The 19,884-nt window shown below is 40.0% G+C and overlaps 1 protein-coding gene and 1 long non-coding RNA gene across 4 annotated transcripts in view; one reads left to right on the top strand and one right to left on the bottom strand.

Moving 5' to 3' along the window:
* clybl (citrate lyase beta like) overlaps window positions 1-19,884 on the top strand; it is a 333,276-nt gene that overhangs the window by 234,489 nt on the left and 78,903 nt on the right. The window lies entirely within an intron of this gene.
* LOC120523473 overlaps window positions 4,527-19,884 on the bottom strand; it is a 157,793-nt gene continuing 142,435 nt past the window's right edge. Inside the window, exons 6-7 of one of the 3 annotated variants that reach the window (XR_005632636.1) lie at window positions 19,395-19,487; window positions 4,527-4,908 (exon numbers count right to left, since the gene is read on the bottom strand). This is a non-coding gene — a long non-coding RNA (uncharacterized LOC120523473). Of the gene's footprint in view, window positions 4,909-4,952; window positions 5,320-18,773; window positions 19,488-19,884 lie in introns of those variants that run through there. The other 2 variants (XR_005632635.1, XR_005632634.1) reach the window with 2 other exon arrangements.

Below are 19,884 nucleotides of genomic sequence, written 5' to 3'. Positions count from 1 at the left end.
CTTTACTTGAAAGATATCCTTGAGGGTCATGCTTATTTGGTTGAATATTTGTTGATACGCTGGTACAACCACTAATATTCCATTCATGGCACACATTAGTGATGGGAGAAGATGTCAGTGTGCTGGTGTCCACCTGCAGGCAGACTGTTCTGTACCAGCCCACCTTCCTTAAAGGGTTCAGAATTTAATTTTGCTGCAGATTGATCCCTAAAAATATAGTAAAAAGCGATACAAGTTTGAGGATGAATGTGTTGATATAACAGTGTTTTGGCAGAGGTGTAGATGGTGCAGCAGAGTTAAAGGAAGAAATTAGAAGTAAGACTAATTGTTGCATTAGACAGCTTACTGACGGGTGAGAACTTTGAAAGACATGGTAGACCAACACCAGTGAGCAGCTGAGTGGAATGGGCAAAAGGTGGGTTGTTTTGTGTCTGTTTCCTAAATTGTGTTAGTTGTGTTGGTCGCCAATGAAGTAAATGTAGAAACAATGAAATAACTGTATATGTCTGTCTTGGCTCTTTTGCTTTAAAAGGAGTTATTCTTTCTTTTGAAAAACCCATCCAGTCCAGATATTTCTACATGTAGATTTTTGAATCTATCTATCTATCTATCTATCTATCTATCTATCTATCTATCTATCTATCTATCTATCTATCTATCTATCTATCTATCTATCTATCATATAGTGTCTGTTTATACATTATGTATATAACACATTGTATTAAACCAGGTGCATATCTATAAAATTAAGTACATGAATATGAGTCCCTTAAACACAGGTCAGCAGAATACATTGCTACTTACATGGCAAATTAGAACGAAGTTTAAATGGCTTTTCAAAAACTGCAGACGCTGATCTGTTTTAAAGCATAGATAGTACATTTATCTGCATATAATTCTATTTAAACAATAGAATATAAAAAACTAAATTTGAAGACAATGTTAGGTTGTTTTACTTTTTTACTAAAATGTAAGCAAAAGATTAGCAGGGCATTTATAAGAGCTCCAGTGGATATTTTAGGCTGGCTGTCATATTCCCTTTTCCTTTTGCCATCTGCTAGCCCTCTTCATATTTAGGAATCTGTTTAGCCTTTTCAGTCTCAGATCTGATCTATGCCAAGGTGATGACCAGGAAGCCTGCTGGCAAGCTGCTCCACAAATTTTAAAAAATGTTGTTGTGATGTTATATTCTACTGTAGTGTTAAAAAAACTGTTACATTCTACTTATTTAGTGAAATTTATCAGGTTTTTTTGTCTTTGTTATACTGGCATATTTTACATATTTTGTAGTATGCTTCCTAGATTTTCTTTTGTTAAAGTCCTTTGTATTTTCTATCTAATTATATTATTCAGCCCCTTAATGCAAGTGTAAAGTACTCAAAGCACATTGGACACTCTGAAATGATGGCAGTTTTGGGGTATTTAAAAGCAATTGGCTGCACCTCACGCCTCATTACACCTAGGATGAGTATAGATTTCATAGGAAGCACATAGTCCATCAGGGACTGCGCCTGTGTGCGTGTGTTTTGGAGAGGTTGCTTTCATGTGTATAATGCAGAGTCCACTTGGTTTTTTTTTTCAGTTTTAAATACTCTGTTTGACCCCTCGACCCCGCCCTCCCTTTTTTAACCACCAGTCCCAGCAAAGAAGCTTGGTTATCGCATTCTCCCTAAAAAGCTTTTGCTTTCCTTTCTGCTTTATCCCTCTGCCACAGCAGAATAGACGCTGGACTAATCCCTAGAAGTTTGGAACTAATGAACTAACTGCTGAGCTGCCGCCACGGAGCTTGGTCCCAAACTATACTGTACTTCACACTCGATTTATTCTCCAGATGGCAAGACTGCGCGGCCCTGTCACGAGGGACCACCTCTTCCATTGGAGTGTGAAAGTGGACGGATGTTGTTTTCTTTGCAGATTTGATAATTCAGAGCTTGAAACTCTCTTGGATGATTAGTTATTAGCTTTAATGGACTCCAATTGCAGGGACTGCACGCAGACCCTTTTTTTTGTTCTTCCTTCTGCCTTTAATCACGCTATCTGCTATCCTTTGTGATGGCTGATTTAGCCTTGCTTTGGTGTCATCAGAGCCCCTCTGTCCTCCAGGTGGTACTGGCGGCTGATAGCTCAAATCATAATTTGTCTTTGCTTTCTCATCGGCTCACAGCTGTACGTGTATGGGAACACAATATCAAGTTTATTAGCAACTGGTCTCACCGTGCACCTTGATGGCCTTAGGATGCAGTTGAAATTGAATCCCCCTTCCCCCAGTGTTAAGAAATGCTACAATTCCTCATTCTGAGATGGTTTTTGAGAATCAGCATCCTGATGGAGAAATGTCAGCCTGTGCATGGTGTGATCATTTGAAAACAGTCCAAGGCATAATCTGGTGTACAGTATGTAGAATGATGTGAAATGTTTGCCATGGGCTGTTTAAAAGAACAATAAAATAGACTTGCTTCTCAGAATGAGCAGTCGCCCTTCACCTTGTCAAATTGCTTAGACAGTTTTCTTGATTGATTGATACGATATTGTTGTTTTATTTAGAGAGTAAAGCACCTTATGGAGGCAATATAAAATAAACTGAGTGATTCTGATGTTTATGAGTTGAACTGTGCACATCACAGTACATATGAACTGACTTTATATTGTGAGATTCTTAAAAGAAAGCATTCTGAAAAATGTTTATCATATGGATGATACTTACCAAACATATAAATTGCTTCTAGTTGAACGTGCTGTCATCTGTATTTAAATATTTTCCTCTGAAGAAGCATATCATTCAAGTAAGATGCAAGCTCTTTATTTAAAAGGTACATTTTATAAGGAGAGGTAGCTCATCTGTGACCACAGGAAATATGACAGAAAAGGCAGGGCTGCAGAGGTAAGCTTTGTAGATCCCATTAGGATTTACACACAGTAATTCTGTTCTGAAATGTGGCTCTAGGATTAACATTTGCCTAACACTGTCTGATCTTTCCTGCTGGTGGCAGCAGTTGTATATGACACACACAGTAAAACGTGAATATAAAAATAACAGCCTGGTAATTAAATCAACCATGGAGACCTTTGGTTCTGGTGAATTCTTAATATATACCTTTTTACACCATTATTTAAAAGATTCTGAAATAACACCGGAAACTGTTACATTCTGCAGCGTGCTAAAGTGTGTTTTTCTAAATACTGTTTTAATATCCTTTCTGTTATTCTCTGTTTCTTAAATTAATAAATTCCTAACAGAACATCTACGTGTTCTGGACCCACTTTTTCATTTGAGTTATTTACATCCTGACAGAAACAAACCCTGGACAGGCCAGCAGTTCACATGCACTTGTCTTTGGATGTGGGAAGAAACAGCAGGACAGCAGGAAAGCCAGAGGGTAGAGGTGTTATAGGATTCACATACTCCATTAGGGGCTGTTCCTGTGTGTCTGCACATGTTTTTGAGAGATTGCTTCACATACATATTGCATATGGGGACCAGGCCGTTATTTGAACCCAGGTCTCTTGAGCTATACAGACCTAGTACTGATTGCCTTGCTATCTTGCAGAACACCTCCTAAGAAGAAGTGAAATTGACCTTTAATATGGCCTTCTATTCACAAATTGTGCCACACATACAGGGACCACTGCATGCAAGGATCTGTTGGGATACTACACAGATAATGTTTATTCTTCATTATAAATTAATTTCAGCAAATATTGCTGTCCTCTAAACAATATCGCAATGTAACAACCCCTTATTTATTATAAACGAGAAGCAGGAAATTGCTTTTTAACAATGTAGAATGCTGTAGCTTGGGAATTTTTAAAGATCTACTTCTATTTTTTTTTGTTTATGTGAATGGTTAAGAAGGAAGAAAAACATGCCGTAGTGGGCTGTAATCTGACAGGTGTATTTGGATGAGCACTGAATCAAGATTGTGTTGCCAACCGTGAACCTCTCCTGACACCAGGAATCTTGCTGCAAACCACCTGGAAAAAGCCCTTTGTATTTTGCTCAGTGCAGTTCCAGTCAATAGTGCGAACAAATTGAAAAGCAATCTGTAGGGGGAAAATTCCATTGCCTGTATCATTAAATAGAAGCAACCCTTTGAAGTTCTCCATATTTTGTTTTCAAGTATAGCTGAACAGATTTTTTTTCTCACGAAGAAATAATTATTAGTCTTCAAAGTGATCCTTAACTGAACCTCATCTGTAGAAAATTCAAGCCTTTTTTCAAATGTTATGACTGTATTTATTTACACATCTACTAATATAACTCTTTAAAAAAAGTGTTTAGTTTTTGTACTCTGGGGAACAAGAGCTGTCAGATAGAGCAGGTACCATGAATATTCATTGCTGTCTAAAAACAGAGGTTACATCCTGCAGTCCTGCAGCTAATTACAAGATGTTCCGTATGCCTAGCTTCAGCATGTGAGAAGTGTTTAAATGTCTCTGCTCTTCCCTGGCTACTGATCCTGAGACAAGGTGTGTGTGTTTGTGTGTGTGTGTGTGTGTGTGTGTGTGTGTGTGTGTGTGTGTGTGTGTGTGTGTGTGTGTACTTTTCCTCCACATGCCTTTCTGGTCCAACTTTATTAGCCAGCCTAAATTCAGAAATGTAGCCAGTGATTAGAATTGGTCTCTTTTAAAAATTGCTGCTCAGGTTTTAACCATTAAGGCTCTGTACTAGTCTATACCCTGTTTTGCAGGGTTGGGACTCTTTTTCTAGACTTAAGGTTATACTTTTGGCCATCGCTAGGCAGAGTTCCTTCATTTGCGGCTACTGTAAGTGATCTCTTTTTCATTATTTTAGCTTCTCCATTATAGCAGTTCCAACTTATACAATTGAAATTGTCAAACAATTCTTTACAAGTGTCTCCGCTGGGCTAGAAAACCTTGTGCTATTCTTCCTTTTCTTTCAGTTGTGTCCTGAAAAGAGAGAAGATCATGTTTGAGACATCTGGACTTCCTTGTGTATCCCCTTACAGTTTTCCCCTTGTCCTCAGCTCTTGCCTAATGTTGGAATGAGATAACATTTGACAGTGTAAATGCTACTTTCCTAAAAAATACCACAGGTGTATGTGTATATATATTGTGAAAAGATTTGACAGACACAGGAAAAGGTTTGAGGGCGGCCACCTGTATACTTAGGAATTAGGCTGCCAAAACTGAAGGGTTGATTCCATAGAACAGGTCTCAACAGAGCTCAGTCCAATAATAGAACAATCATGATAGACAAAGATGGCGGTTTTAAAGCCGGGCGGGAACTGGCAATTATGTCATCGGGACCAAAACCGGAAGTGATGTCATCGAGTCCAGGCGAAATTTCCCGTGGTTGGTCTGCCAATAAAGAAAGGTGGGATTAGTGCACCTTGCCACCCCCTTTGTGAGTCCTTCAGCTGCCCCCCATGCACACGGGTGTGTTTGTGCGTATATGTATATATATATATATATATGTGTATATATGCCTATATATATATATATATACACAGTGCATCCAGAAAGTATTCACAGCGCATCACTTTTTCAACATTTTGTTATGTTACAGCCTTTTTCCAAAGTGGATTCAATTCATTTTTTTCCTCAGAATTCTTCTACACACCCCATAATGACAACGTGAAAAAAGTTTACTTGAGGTTTTTGCAAATTTATTAAAAATAAAAAAACTGAGAAATCACATGTACATAAGTATTCACAGCCTTTGCTGAATACTTTGTCGATGCACCTTTGGCAGCAATTACAGCCTCAAGTCTTTTTGAATATAATGCCACAAGCTTGGCACACCTATCCTTGGCCAGTTTCGCCCATTCCTCTTTGCAGCACCTCTCAAGCTCCATCAGGTTGGATGAGAAGCGTCGGTGCACAGCCATTTTAAGATCTCTCCAGAGATGTTCAATCGGATTAAAGTCTGGGCTCTAGCTGGGCCATTCAAGGACATTCACAGAGTTGTCCTGAAGCCACTCCTTTGATATCTTGGCTGTGTGCTTAGGGTCGTTGTCCTACTGAAAGATGAACCGTCGCCCCAGTCTGAGGTCAAGAGCGCTCTGGAGCAGGTTTTCATCCAGGATCTCTCTGTACATTGCTGCAGTCATCTTTCCCTTTATCCTGACTAGTCTCCCAGTTCCTGCCTCTGAAAAACATCTCCACAGCATGATGCTATCACCACCATGCTTCACTGTAAGGATGGTATTGGCCTAGTGATGAACGGTGCTTGGTTTCCTCCAAATGTGACGCCTAGCATTCACACCAAAGAGTTCAATCTTTGTCTCATCAGACCAGAGAATTTTGTTTCTCATGGTCTGAGAGTCCTTCAGGTGCCTTTTGGCAAACTCCAGGCGGGCTGCCACGTGCCTTTTACTAAGGAGTGGCTTCCGTCTGGCCACTCTACCATACAGGCCTGATTGGTGGATTGCTGCAGAGATGGTTGTCCTTCTGGAAGGTTCTCCTCTCTCCACAGAGGACCTCTGGAGCTCTGACAGAGTGACCATCGGGTTCTTGGTCATCTCCCTGACTAAGGCCCTTCTCCCCGATCACTCAGTTTAGATGGCCGGCCAGCTCTAGGAAGAGTCCTGGTGGTTTCGAACTTCTTCCACTTACGGATGATGGAAGCCACTGTGCTCATTGGGACCTTCAAAGCAGCAGAAATGTTTCTGTAACCTTCTCCAGATTTGTGCCTCAAGACAATCCTGTCTCAGAGCTCTACAGACAATTCCTTTGACTTCATGCTTGTGCTCTGACATGAACTATCAACTGTGGGACTTTATATAGACAGGTGTGTGCCTTTCCAAATCATGTCCAATCAACTGAATTTGGCACAGGTGGACTCCAATTAAGCTGCAGAAACATCTCAAGGATGATCAGGGGAAACAGGATGCACCTGAGCTCAATTTTGAGCTTCATGGCAAAGGCTGTGAATACTTATGTACATGTGCTTTCTCAATTTTTTTATTTTTAATAAATTTACAGAAATCTCAAGTAAACTTTTTTCACGTTGTCATTATGGAGTGTTGTGTGTAGAATTCTGAGGAAAAAATTAAATTTAAATTTAATTTGGAATAAGGCTGTAACATAACAAAATGTGGAAAAAGTGATGCGCTGTGAATACTTTCTGGATGCACTGTATATATATATATATATATAGAGAGAGAGAGAGATCTTGTATTATTAAGATGTAGCCTCTGTCAGAATGCCTGATCCCACAGATTTACCACTGTTTATAAGGTATTATTTTATATAACTTATCCCCACCTTCCCTTCTATATCTATAACCTCAGGCAATTAGATGTAGTAAAAAAACAAGCAGAAGTTAAGTTACAATTTAAACAATGTATTATTGATAATATTCATAAATAATAACAAAATGCAAAATACATTTGAATATTGGCAACCATAGAACCTGATTAAATGGTGATGTGCAGTTCAGGCAGCACACAGACTTGTTTGTTACTTAATGTCTCTAGTTAAGGCATCATTTGTAGTCAGCTTCAAGCCACATGTCTGCTCAATATGGCTGAAGCCGAGCTGTGCTCTCTATTGTGTTGTCCTTTTAGTTCATGGTGTGATGGTCTTCTTCATCATCAGAGGTTAGTAAGAGAGATATTTCCTCATCATCACAGGTTAGCAAGAGAGAGATTGTGAGGTTAAACTAGTAAATTTATAGATGTTCTGTCCAACCGCTAGAGCCAATAGGGCATCATAGAACATCTTAATACCTGCCCCCAAACCATATGTTAACATAACCTGGCTTTCTTGCGGGGATCGAAAGACTTTAGCAGAGAAACACTCGCCAAACTGGTTTAAGGCACATCCCCCAAATCCTGTCGTAAAATTCAAAGAAACCCATTCCTAAAGGGGGTTGGGGTAAACACCAAATTACATTGATTTGCCTAAATTACAAATAAAGACATACAAAATATTTATCAAGTTATATGCAAAATCTTACATCACAACACCCGAAAGTACTCCCAAGTCATAGGGACAGAAGGACGGAAGTACTTCTGGGCTGAAGGAAAATATAAATCTTCATCTGACCTGGAAGTGCTATTGGATCACATGGACTGAAGGACAGGAGCGCTTCCGGGTCAAGGACTATATAAAGGATTGTGGGAAACCCAGCAAGAGAGTCAGAGTTGGGAGGAAGTGCGACAGAGCTGCTGGGTGGAGAGGAGGATTTATTTTTGATTATTGCTTATTATTGTATTATCATTGAGTAATTTGGAGGTGGAGGTGCTTTGTGCACATTATAAAAGAAATTCAATTATTTTTGGGACTTTTACCTGGTGTCTGGACATATGTGGAAGGACCGGGAGATGAGCAGTATCTCCCCTGGAACATGAGAGGGCAGCCACCCTGGTGGGTGTCAGGGCCACAGGAACAGAGCTTGGAAGCTCAACCCTGTGGGAACCCATGGCCACCATCAGGGGGTGCCTGGACAGTTGCTAAGCCTTAGACTGCAGCACTTCCGCCACACCAGGAAGTGCTTCAAGAAGGTCATCAACGAGCACCTGGAGCACATCTGGGTACAATATAAAAGGGGCTGCCTCACTCCATTCGGGGGGGCTGGAGGCAGGAGGCAGAGGACACAGCTTGCAAGTGGAGGAGTGAGGGCAGAAGAGAAGATAAAAGAAAAGAAAGAGAATAAGAGAAAAGGACTGTGAGAACTATTGTAGGTGATCTGTGTGCGGTGTTGCATTGTAAAGGGAGAACTGTAAATAAAATGTGTGTGTTTTTGGGACATTTGTCCCAGTGTCTGTTTGTGTCCGGGCATCTTCCACAGTGTGTGTATATGTATGTATGTGTGTGTGTATGGAAAGTATGAGGATGAGGTCAAACTTTTGACTTTTACTTTTCTACCAGTTCAAATATTTAGACATCCCTGTATATGATTTCACTACTTTTCAGAATAATGTCTCTATGCTGTGTCTTCATCTGTTTCTCAAGATATCAGTCTGTGGATAAGATAACTCAAAACTGAATCTCTCAATCTGAGTGAGATTTAGCACAGTTTATTAGAATTATAAAGTGTTAGAAGCCTATTGATTTTGAGCAGAATCACTCCAGCAGATTTTGCCCTACAGTGATAACTACATATACTGCAGGTATTTATAGGGTAAGGTAATGTGATGGGCTCAAAATTTCAAAATAACACTTTTATAAAGAGAAAGTCATGTTCTGGTTACATCAATAACATTTTTCTCAGTAATCTTTATGAGCATGCAGTGTATTGCCTTATTTTGTTCTGTAAAATGCCTACTAAATTCTTTGCAAAGCATTTGTCATATTGTTCTTGCATGATACAAAAATTAAGATTTAGAGTGACTTTGAAATATTTCCTCTTATATATATTTAGCGTATGTGTTAGCCATTTTGTTATGATGCTGGTGTTTATTATATGTATTATATAATACATTTTCGAACATATGAAGTCCCCTGTAGAAAGAGCTGATGAAAACAGAAAAAAATCAAATCAAATACTTATTAAAGACAAGACATTGGGGTTCTATACCAATTGTGTTAAAAGCACACTGACATTTCAGACAAAAATGCGCTCAAAGATGAACATTCCACAATATTTGGTGTTTCTTTTTGTTTTTTTGTCTTAGGATATCAGCTCCAGTGCTTTGTCGAGTGACAGAGAATGATTTATTCCATTTGTTTTCTCAGCAGAAGCACCTGAGCACTGGAGTGAGAACAAGTCAACTCGGCGCCCGACAACGTCACTCTAGAGTGGCCTCCCCACCTTTATAACTAGCTGCTTATCTCTGTAAATGGAAAGGAGAAGAGACTGAGTGGTTAGATGAGGCAGAATGGATTTAATCCCATAAGCAGACAGCTGGCGTTCCATTGCTGCTGTATGCTTTCTTACTAGCTCTGGGTACTGGTCACACCAATTGACTCCAGACTAATCTAATTTTTGTCTTTCTTCTCTAAAACTGCACCATTCCCTCAAGAGTCTGTTTGCTGCCATAATCAACAACAACAACAACATTTATTTATATAGCACATTTTCATACAAAATGTAGCTCAAAGTGCTTTACATAATGAAAAAAAGAAAAATAAAAGACAAAATAAGAAATTAAAATAAGACAACATTAGTTAACATAGAAAAGGAGTAAGGTCCGATGGCCAGGGTGGACAGAAAAAACAAAACTACAGACGGCTGGAGAAAAAAAAAATAAAATCTGCAGGGGTTCCTGGCCACGGGACCGCCCAGTCCCCTCTGGGCATTCTACCTAACATAAATGAAATAGTCCTCTTTGTAGCTAGGGTTCTCACTGAGTCATTTGATGTTGATGGTCAAATACTTACTGTCCTTCCCCAGTGCCACTGTAGCGTAAACTTCCATGTACTGCTAACTCTTCATCTTCACATTAATTTAGGGAATGTCTTCCTATACCATTTCTGTGAAGTACCCCTTAACTCTGAAAAATCATTCTACATGTAGTGGTCAAGTAGATAAACTAAAAACATTGCCATTTTACAAACCTGTTTGACTACACCTAATACCTCCCCACTCTCATGCCAAAAGGTGGAAATTGATAGGCCACAAGGACAGTTAAAAACAGGCCAGAAGATGTCAGTAAATTGAAATGAAATAAACATGACAAAACCAGAAACTCAGTCCTGTCTTTCATCAAAATCAGTATGTAAGCCAAAAATTTTCTATGTTGAATAAAAGTGAAGAATTTGGATCATCATATCAGCTTTTACATCTTGCTGTTCTATACAGTTTCTGTTAATTCACTAACTACTGACTGTTTCCATTTTGGGACCCATAATTGTGTGGGTCCAGGGTCTTTTACTGCTAAAAGGTGAAAACAGGCAATAAATAAGAACATTAAAGATGGGCCAGAAGAAAACTAGAAATAAACAAGCTAAGTCAAACCAGAAAATCAATGCTATCCTTTGTCAAAATCAGAACATAAAGAAAAAAAATCATAGTCCGAAACAGAGGTGCTAGTTCATTTGCCTTTATTTAATAATCTGAAACACAGTGATTGTTAAAAAAGAATCCTAAAACTTGGACAACAAGCACTACATGCCACCAGACTTATAAACAAGGATGCCACCTGATGTGACTTCCAAACAGCATGCCCTCAGCAACTGTGTGACGTGCTGTGGTAACGAGAGCACAAAATGGTGCACAAATACTGAAAACAAGATGCCATTATGTCAAATTAATTCCATGAACACCTAGTCCCAGCTTCACTGGGTCACATGTTCTGGGCCTGCACCAAATTAACATTATTCTGGACAAAAATTTTTAATTACCTTTCAGACAGCCTCGGCCTCACAATCCCTCCAAACCCATTAACAGCTGTGTTTGGGGTTCTTCCAGAGGGACTTAAAGTGGAGAAGGACAAACAAATTGTGATTGCATTCACTACACTCTTGGCACGCAGACTCATTCTGATAAACTGGAAGAACCCAAACTCTCCTCTTTTAAGTCAGTGAGAAAGCGATGTGTTATACTATTTGAAATTGGAAAAAATCAAATACTCAGTTAGAGGATCCGTACAGACTTTTTTCAAAACATGACAGGATCTAATCAGTAATATTTTAAAATAAGCTCATAAAGCACAGAGAAAATTATTAATTTAGGTATGTTTACAAGCCCTAAATTTCACGCCGTTTGCCTTGCTCTCACTCTCAGGGGTGGGGATCAATTTGTCCTTAACTCAATTTTTCTTTAAAAACTTGATTGATTTGTATGGATTGCAATAAAATTAATAAAAAATTTTTTTTTTTTAAATTAATTCCATGAATATCATAACCATCCATCCATTCATCCTCTTCCGCTTATCCGGGGTCGGGTCGCGGGGGCAGCAGCTTAAGCAGAGAGGCCCAGACTTCCCTCTCCCGGCCACTTCTTCCAGCTCTTCCGGGAGAATCCCAAGGTGTTCCCAGGCCAGCCGGGAGATATAGTCCCTCCAGCGTGTCCTGGGTCTTCCCCGGGGCCTCCTCCCGGTTGGACGTGCCCGGAACACCTCACCAGGGAGTCGTCCAGGAGGCATCTCATCTGACTCCTTTCGATGCGGAGGAGCAGCAGCTCTACTCTGAGCCCCTCCCAGATGACTGAGCTTCTCACCCTATCTTTAAGGGAAAGCCCAGACACCCTGAGGAGGAAACTCATTTCAGCCGCTTGTATTCGCGATCTTGTTCTTTCGGTCACTACCCATAGCTCATGACCATAGGTGAGGGTAGCAGTGTAGATCGACTGGTAAATTGAGAGCTTTGCCTTACGGCTCAGCTCTTTTTTCACCATGACAGACCGATGCAGAGCCCGCATCACTGCAGATGCCGCACTGATCCGCCTGTCGATCTCACGCTCCATTCTTACCTTACTCATGAACAAGACCCCGAGATACTTGAACTCCTCCACTTGGGGCAGGATCTCTCCTCCAACCCTGAGAGGGCACTCCACCCTTTTCCGGCTGAGGACCATGGTCTCGGATTTGGAGGTGCTGATTCTCATCCCAGCCGCTTCACTCTCAGCTGCGAACCGTTCCAGAGAGAGCTGAAGATCACGGCCTGATGAAGCAAACAGGACAACGTCATCTGCAAAAAGCAGTGACCCAATCCTGAGTCCACCAAACCGGACCCCTTCAACACCCTGGCTGCGCCTAGAAATTCTGTCCATTAAATTATGAACAGAATCGGTGACAAAGGGCAGCCCTGGTGGAGTCCAACTCTCACTGGAAATGGGTTCGACTTACTGCTGGCAATGCGAACCAACCTCTGACACCGGTTGTACAGGGACCGAACAGCTCTTATCAGGAGGTCCGGTACCCCATACTCCCGGAGCACCCCCCACAGGATTCCCTGAGGGACACGGTTGAACGCCTTTTCCAAGTTTCCATGTCCACAAAAGACATGTAGACTGGTTGGGCAAACTCCCATGCACCCTCCAGGATTCTGCTAAGGGTGTAGAGCTGGTCCACTGTTCCGCAACTAGGACGAAAACCACACTGTTCCTCCTGAATCCGAGGTTCGACTATCCGACGGACCCTCCTCTCCAGAACTTTTCCAGGGAGGCTGAGGAGTGTGATCCCTCTGTAGTTGGAACACAACCTCCGGTGCCCCTTTTTAAAGAAGGGGACCACCACCCCGATCTGCCAATCCAGAGGCACATCATAACAATCATGAATATCAACAGTAATCAAATTTTACGAAACCTCAAATTAAAATTAACTTGAAATTTACACCTGACCTTACAAAAGACTCGCAACACACAGAAGGTGCTTTTTACATACATACAGGAGTCAGCAAGAATGGGAAAATCATCTGTAGTCTTGATGAGGCCCAAGAACATTAACTTCCGGTAGAATAATCACAGGCCATTCACAATTTGATCTCTTTGTGTGTATTTTTACTTCATCATGAAGTTATCAAGGAGTGCCATTTAGTTTAACTTTCCTATTCTCTCTCTTTCTCTCTCTCTCCTGTCAAACAAATCTGATATAAAAGGGCTCTTTTGTATGTGGATCGCAGTAAGCACGATTCAAAATAAGTGACCCGAGTTAACACTGTCATTTCTAATGTAATGTGTAATGGCTCAGGACATACACTGTGGTGAAAAACAAATTAACTTATGATTTATTCACATCACACATGCCTCTGTCAACTCTATGTTTCTTATAAGTATCTTTCTTTTCTAGTGTTGTTTAACTTCTGCCACATCCACCAAAAGTCATTATCAGCTGTTATCACACGCACGCTAAGCATGCTCTTAAAAGGGCTCCACTCCCTACATTAAAGAAAGCAGAGCATAATATGGATGGTGAATCTATCTCACATCGGTGCAATCAAAACCAGTCATTACAGTGAATGGAATTAAAAAAAAAAAGATGCGATGAGATTATTTTTTCAAACAGTAATACTACACTCATCTATCTGTTCTTTTAGAAGGAGATAAAATGGATTGGGCGCTAATGGCCAAGGAGTCGCTGAATGCCTGGTCTTTTAAGTGCTTTCTTTTATTCAGAGGTTTGTTAATGGCTTTGACCACAAGGAGTTAGCACCATATAGAAACCTGGTCCTTATAGAATGACCCCTGAAAAAGAGGTGTGATTTTTTTTTTTTAGCTGGCTCTAATAGGGGTGAGTATTATAGTAATGTGTCCCTCTACTACCAGAGAGAAAGGAGAGACATGATGGAAGACCAGAGATGATTTTGTGATAGCCTTAGGAATTATCAGTAATGTTTACTTTGCTTGGTTACACTGAGGCGAATGGACTTGCAGTCAGTGGGACAGAGGCTGCTTTGCCCTGCTGTTACCTTTTTTCAAGCTGTCAAGATTTTATCAAGTGTAGCCATGTCATTAACTGACATCTTTTTTCCTGATATCTGTCAAAGTGCCACACTCCACTATAGTATTGAAAGCAAAATGCAATATGGTTCAGAGCAGATGATGTGTCGATGTGTCTTTACCATTGTTATTGGCTGTGTCGATCAATTTAAATGTAATTTAAAAAAATACTATTACTGTTTTTGAGATGTCTTCTATTTTTTATGCAGACAGGTTGATAATTTTTGAAAACTCTGGATGGATTACCAATCTTCTAGATAGCTGGTACTAGAGAAACATGGACTTTTGCAGTGTCACCTGAAACTTAAAGTGTTCACAGGCGTACTTTGGAACAGAGGTTGTGGGTCCACTGATGGGAGGTGCACAGCAGCAGGCAGGATGACCCTTTATGTGGTGCAAGGCTGACCTAGAAATGCTTTTCAAGTGGACCTGCATAATAGCTCAGCAATATCCCTCATCTACAGGAGCTTAGAGTTGGTTGGAATTACAGTGGAAAAAGTCTGCCTTGGTGTGGAGGATGAGGAGGAAATGAGGCTAGTATTTGGAGATAAGAGGATTCATGTTGTAAAATATTTTTGGGACTAGGAAAGGTAGCAGTTATGGTCGCCTATTGTCATGTTAAAGAGGCATAGCTTTTTTTTTGGGTTTGTTTTATTTTCCCTGTCTTCCAACCTTCCCATCATCCCTTCTGTAAACAATTGTGTTTTAATCAATAAGCCCAATTATCTTGGATTTCTGGCCTCTGTCAGGTATGGTTCGGTGTAGGGGATCTGCTGCTTACTAGCAAAAGTCACAATACTACTGTATATTTTGATATAGTCATGTTTAGAATATGTCACTAACAGTTCAATCTTTCTTGCTTGCCGTAGTTCAATTCTTTTTGTTTTTTTTTTTATGAACTAAACATGCATGTTTAAGTTCACCATCTTTTTCTTTCAGAGATTTTGAGCATATATATCTGTGCATACTTGTATATTGCACAGTTTTAATTTTTATGTTGTTATCCATCCATTTTCCAAACCGCTGGATCCGAACACAGGGTCACAGGGGTCTGCTGGAGCCAATCCCAGCCAACACAGGGCAAAAGGCAGGAACCAATCCCGGGCAGGGTGCCAACCCACCGCAGGACACACACAAACACACCCACACACCAAGCACACACTAGGGCCAATTTAGAATCGCCAATCCACCTACACTGCATGTCTTTGGACCGTGGGAGGAAACCAGAGCACCCGGAGGAAACCCACGTAGACACGGGGAAAACATACAAACTCCACGTTATGTTGTTATCACAAACCTTATTGTAGTCTAGCTTATCCTGATATGTTAATACATTGTTGATTATTATGGCACCGGGAAGTGACATGTTGCATATTGCTTGGTAATGTTACTAAGAACTTCACTGTACACATAACGGTACTACCATTACTACGCCTTCAGATGTGCTTACTTTAGCAAAGATTTGGCTTTGGTATATTCCTAACATTGTTACTGAGATACCATTAATGTTGTTAGCACAATAAGGAAGTTTCAGTGTGACATTACTACTGACTTTATCTGCAGTAGCATGTGTTTTGGATACATTCAGTTTTGTATGTTGGTTTACTGCTAGTCGCTGATACTGTTATGGACATACTTTTATGTTATAATTTCTAATTTACCGTGATTCATTACACATTATATAAGGTAATAAAGTCATGTCATGGATCTCACTAGAAGAAGCTGTAGATGCTAAATTAATTCATTTTAGACAAGTGACAGGTAAATAATTGTGCTCCCTTAAAATAAACTATTTCAAAGTAATGGCAAAAAATAAAACACCACTATGTTGCTAAAATACATTTCCTTATTATTAAGGAAAAGGACACTGATACTTCAAATTAACTTAAAAGACATTTTTAATCTTGCACTATAATCTAGTTATGTGATTATCATAATAATGCCTCCAATACCTACTCTAGATGGGCTCAAACAGTATGACGTTTATTTGAAATATTATCTACGGGCTCCTTGGGCACATGACCCTAAATAAATTGACAACATATGTCCTCTGCAACGTCTTTAGGATTGCCCAGTGCCACCATCTTTTTATGCTCTTCTCTTGACATTATTTCCCAATGATCTTCCTAGTTCTGATTATTTTTGCATAGGTCTAATCTCCTGTAAAGCGGTAGCTCCATCCCTCCATGACTATTTCAATATTTACAGAATGTATGTATGAGCAGAAATACTGTCATTGGCTGTTTCATTCCAGGGTTCTTGTAGGAAATCACTCAGTGTAAGTTTCCGTATTAAACAGTAGCAGAGTCCAAGCGAAAAGTCAGTGCAGGAGAGTCATGGTTTTTTTGCATGTTTCCCCTTTATTTTTGAGTTTTACTTATTACTGTTCAATGAAAGCCTTAGTCTTGCAAACTTTCTGTGCTCTAATTATTCATTTCAATGAATAGCAATGACTTCCTTTTTTGCCTTTTGCTGCTTTCTGTTTCTTAACTTTTTATGACCTTTTGTATGATGTCTTTTAAACTTTTTTTTATAAGTTATAATTATTGGGCATTTATTATGATAATTCTTCATGTATACCTGTATGTATAAGGTTAACTATCACCTAATCCTGGAGCAATACTAGAGTTAAGACATGCTGGCGTCTATCCATCCATCCATTTTCTAACCCGCTGAATCCGAATACAGGGTCACGGGGGTCTGCTGGAGCCAATCCCAGCCAACACAGGGCACAAGGCAGGAACCAATCCCGAGCAGGGTGCCAAACCACCGCAGGACACACACAAACACACCATGCACACACTAGGGCCAATTTAGAATCGCCAATCCACCTAACCTGCATGTCTTTGGATTGTGGGAGAAAACCGGAGCGCCCGGAGGAAACCCACGCAGACACGAGGAGAACATGCAAACTCCATGCAGGGAGGACTGAAAAGCGAACCCAGGTCTCCTAACTGCGAGGCAACAGCGCTACCACTACGCCACCGTGCCGCCCTATGCTGGTATCATTAAACTGAAATATCCATACCATATGTATTTGTCTGTATGATTTTACAGGCTGCTTCTAAAGGTGGATCTGTATTTGAATTGTCAGCCTAACCAGAGTCCTACTGTAACTGTGACTGCAAAAACAAAATCTTATCAAAGTATCCTTACAATCCATAAACCTATGTATTTAATAAGTCCCAGAAATAAAATGACTACCCTAATATAAACACAAAATGTGATATAATCGAAATATAATAATTATCTTTAAACTTTGAGCCATGATTCTTGTTTACTTTGTCCATGCCCGCTCATGCATAGAATGCAACATCACCATCCATTCAGTGCTCCATGCCAGAAAGTTTTTCAAATGAGAAGCTGACTACACAGAAGCTGAGAGTGAATGTGAAGAATGTCATCAATCAATTTATAGATGCTTGTGATGAACGAAACGGCTCATATCTGACAGTAAAGTTTGTTTTTCAGGCAGATTAAAAAAATGCAAAATGTCACAATAACTAAACAGAGTTCTTTGGGTGTTATAACGTTTTTTGGTGTTGAAAATAAATAATATTGCTCCCCAAAGCCTCATTATCACTTTATCTATGTTCTTTTCTGCAGTTATATAACACACATAATCCAAGGCACCCCAGAAAAAAAAAAAAATTCAATTTTTGCCTGTTCACATCACCACACATGATTGTAGTGTTTTGTTTTAAAGATGTGTCATACTGCGTATTTTCCACACCCAAACACACTAAAATGCACCTGTTTTGCTTACTGTGTTTTCTCCATTACCTAGCAATCGCCCTTTCCTGTTTCTTCATTCCTGCAGATGACATTGAGGGTATGCCTACCCTAAATCCCATGAAGCTTACAGTTCCTTTTCTACCTCTAATGCATTTTTAGGTTTGCAAGCGCCAATAATGTATCACCAGAACAATCACAACACACAAATGATGGCTCAACAACATGGCTACACGTGACAGAAAATGACTGATTTTTGTCACTTTATTTAAATACTAAATGACAGGCCGACATTTGCTGAATTAATGCATGAAATGGTTCCAGATAGGAACTAAAAACTTTACTTCTTGTGTCAATGGCACAAATTAGCTGGAAGGAAAACCGCATTTCTTTTATGATTTTTTTTTCTGCTAAGTAAAACACTGAGTTTTGCTGCAAATGTAATTTCTCATGAATCATTTCGCTCATTACTACTACTAAAGCAGTGTTTCTCAAATAGTGGGGCTCCGTCAAGGGGGTCGCGTTTGACCTCGGGGAACATGCTTTTTTATTTTTCTTTTCAATTTTTTTTGAATTTAGAATGCACTTTAAATCTTTTCTGTTACATTTAATAAAGCTATTCTTTGTTGTAAATTGGTCCATATTTCTTTCTTTTTTTATTCTCTTATACGTTAATAAGGATACAGTGTTATGCAGAGGTGTACTTATAACAATTTTATAGACAAATGATACTATTTATAGTTGCGCGGGGGGCGCGAGATGTTTTCTTCTTCCTAGGGGGGGGCATGACAGAAAATAATTGAGAAGCACTGTACTAAAGCAATAGAGGACGATATTTTCCGAGGTTAATGCAGGATTTAATAGAAGAGCATTTGAGAGACATTTACCCATGAAAATTAAAACTTCTGAAAATGCTCTCCAGTGACAGATAATTTTAAAAACACCAGCATGCTGTTGCAGTGTGGATTGGCAAAAACGAAGATTCCTGAAAATGTAGTCCTTCTGTCATTGGACCCTACTCATTACAGCATCTCATTTCCTGATTAGTCACCCTTCATTAAAGGAAAACATATTCCAACATAGCTGGCATAGAAAAGTTGCTTTTTGTGGTGCTCGTCTTGTTGGTTACATGTATGCATCTAAATTGTGTATTGTGCAGTTTTTAGAAATTGTGGTTAAGTGACTAGTCACAATGCACAATAGACTTGCCAGTCATATATATATATATATATATATATATATATATATATATATATATAGTAATAAAGACAAACACACTGTCATCAAGTTTTGGGGTTTGTGGCCCTGTATACTGTAACAAAAATGGGTCAAATATTTCACAGAAATCATGACATTAAAGGGCGGGTAGACGTACATTTTAAGGATTCAGAGGGGAGAAAGGGACCCAGAAGTGTTGCGTTTTGAGGAGTTGTCCTGGGAGGATTATGGTGGCAGCGCTTCATCTTTTCTATAGAAAGAGAGAAAGAGAAGTTAGTACCCTGCCATTGTACCCTGGCACGATTTGTCGCGTTGTGCATCGGGTCCTTAAGCTGTTTCCCATGCGCTCGTGCGTGACATGACACCCCACTTCAGCCTAGACCCATCGGGTCAAGCGGCCTGAACCAAGAGGTCGTGAACCCGGGAGAGAGCATCAGCAGTGGCTTGGAGGTTACCCCAGCGAAAAGTGACGGTGAACTTGTAAGGCTGCAAGTCCAATACCACCTAGTGACCCAAGGGTTTGAGTCCCTGTGAAGAGCCATCCATTGGAGTGCAGCATAGTCTGTCACCATTGTGAACTCCCATCCCAATAGGTTGTACTGCAGGTACGTTACCGCCCACTTGATGGCCAGGGCTTCCCGTTCCAC

Source organism: Polypterus senegalus, chromosome 2, assembly GCF_016835505.1.
Source record: "Polypterus senegalus isolate Bchr_013 chromosome 2, ASM1683550v1, whole genome shotgun sequence".
NCBI lineage: Eukaryota > Metazoa > Chordata > Cladistia > Polypteriformes > Polypteridae > Polypterus > Polypterus senegalus.
The sequence above is the reverse complement of the archived record's forward strand: the minus strand, read 5'-3'. Positions and strand labels throughout refer to the sequence as shown.